The 2500-nt window shown below is 39.1% G+C and overlaps 1 protein-coding gene across 2 annotated transcripts in view; it reads right to left on the bottom strand.

Moving 5' to 3' along the window:
• Positions 1–2500, bottom strand: part of AAR2 (AAR2 splicing factor) — a 278259-nt gene that overhangs the window by 200032 nt on the left and 75727 nt on the right. The window lies entirely within an intron of this gene.

The raw sequence follows: 2500 nt of genomic DNA, 5'->3' as shown, positions 1-2500 counted from the left end.
GAAGCCCTCACTGAATCAATGGTAAACAAAATGATATAACACTTAAATACAGTATTTTGCTTTCAAACACCATCGAGTCAAATATTCACATATTTTTCTAAAGGGACACCTGGAAAAAGTCACATCAGACATCATTGCAAAAACCATGTAAGGAAGAAATCAAGACTTGGCTGACATAGCAAAGCTGAAAAAATGCTAAACGCTATTCAATGGGAAATTAAATGTACAGTAAGTACCAAGAGCACACCAGTACTAAGGTACTGGGCACTTCATAGTGAATACTGCACCACTGCTACAATCCAGTAGTTGGAGCATTCAAAATAAGTAAGTAAATGAATAAAATAATCAAAGGCTTGTCAGCATTCTCAACCCCTGAAGAAATGAAAGGTTACAAATAAGGTATTCTCCCTGGAATCATGAAAACTCAAACAAGGGCTGGTGTGGTGTGTTAATGTGAGAGTATGACAAGAAATATATCAAACTTGTGAAATACAGGATTTACAACCTGCTTGAAAAAGTGTGTGGGGGTATGCACAGATGTCATACTTAACAACATTAAAAAGAGTGATAATTTTACAGGTCCAAGAACTAACCATATGGTACATCAGAGTGAAAATTTACCTTACAGGTGATGTGACCATCAGTTCTGTAGTTCCATTCACATAACTAGATGTGAAACAAGTCTGCAGAGCCACTAGCCATTCTCATGGTGATTAATTCAGTGAACGACACAGTCACATACCTTAGGAAGATCCACAAAGACAAATCTAGATTATAGACTTTTACCCAAAGCTTTAATAATAGGTTCCGTAAGCAGCTACGTGGCACTGGTGGTACTGCATGCAGCTATGAAGCAATGCTGTTACATGGAAGAGTACAAAACGTGGAGGGAAACATTCAGATGTTCGGCTAGAAGCTACTTAGATGGTGAGTCGGTAAGCGATGTCACCGGCTGCCTTGGTGGAATGTATATTCTAGCCTGGGAAGGAGAATAACAGCCAGCACTTCTAAACAGAGTCACTATAAAGAGTACGATAAGACAGAAGTGGGCATGTGAATACGCTACAAAGTCGACATTCTATTACTTAGACCTACTAAATCAGAGGTGGTTAATTCAGAGAAGAGGAGTCACTTCAGGAGATTCCCTCACATGGCTATGTGCAAGTTCTCCAAAATAAAGGGAAAGGACACCAGGTCACCATCATGCAGCAAATCAGGGGGTTCACTAATGGCTCTAAAGAGTGAAGAATTTTTCTTGAATATCTTAGCTAGTTTAGACAGGCATGAGCTAAGACCTCAGTTGTGATTAAGGTAAGGACCACTAGACAATCTTCCATCTCGATCTCCAATACTGACCATTTTTTCCTGAAACAGAAATTCGCAAACATCCTCTTCCTCTAGTGACTTCAACAATACAATTTATGACATGGGATACCACACAAGGCACAGCCTTAGAACAGAGATAGACCCAGCAACAGATGGGGGCACTGATGTAAGCCAGAAAGAACGAAGCAGCAGAGAACCAAAAACAAAATACCAGATCATTAAGACTGGATGGCCTTACTAGATACAGATTGGATCACAGGACTGTAGGAATTACAAAGCAAATAAGTCATATGATTACCTGCACACAGATGATACATAAGCAGGAGGTATATTATAAGGGAGTGTAAGACCAGAGATATCCATGCAAATAAACTCGGGTCTTCTGGGACATAACCACAACCTTTTAAAAAGAAGAAAGAGTTTAACTCAGAGACCAACATGAGATCCCATATGAAGGATGCACCCCTGCAAACCCCATTCATCAATCACACAGAAGATTCCTTGATGTTCTAATGGAGTACTTCAGTTGCTACTTTACAGCCCACCCCTTTGAGCAATCTTTGGCACACACTCCCCATCAGTGAACAAATTCAGATTCATCCTTACTTGGAGATCTCCGCCACCGACTTTCAAAGTATTCAGTAATTTGAATTTTCTAGGTACCGCTTTAAAAGTATCCAAGTCATTTCTACAAATGACTTAGGAAATACAAGTCTTCTGGGCAAAACTGAATTCAGAAATTTTAAACATTTTCTCTGTGTTAGGGCACACTCTTGATAAAACATATCAATTTGCTTTATAGCCAATGTTATTACCTCAGACACGAGTTTCCTAGCATCTTAATGATATTGAATGTAAGGTTGCTCATGACTCCTTGTAGTCAAGCGATGCATATGATACACATACCCCCATACAGCTTAATAAGTGCCAAGAATCAATAAGCATGTGAGGTTTTATCATTAAAGATGCCTTTTAGTAAGTGCTCCACATATTTTACTAGGGACTCAGTCTTGGAGCCCCTAGCCACCACAACAGGTCTCATAAGTGTGTCTATTATACTTATATGCACCTATAGGATGCCAAAAATCAAAGAGATAAAGGGCTTCTTAATGTTTGTTCATTCCAAATACAAAGTCCAACTTATGATTAGCAATACTGAGCTCATTCAGAAAAG

The sequence above is a fragment of the Protopterus annectens genome, chromosome 12.part0, assembly GCF_019279795.1.
Source record: "Protopterus annectens isolate FY-2018-M chromosome 12.part0, PAN1.0, whole genome shotgun sequence".
NCBI classification, from domain to species: domain Eukaryota; kingdom Metazoa; phylum Chordata; order Ceratodontiformes; family Protopteridae; genus Protopterus; species Protopterus annectens.
The sequence above is the reverse complement of the archived record's forward strand: the minus strand, read 5'-3'. Positions and strand labels throughout refer to the sequence as shown.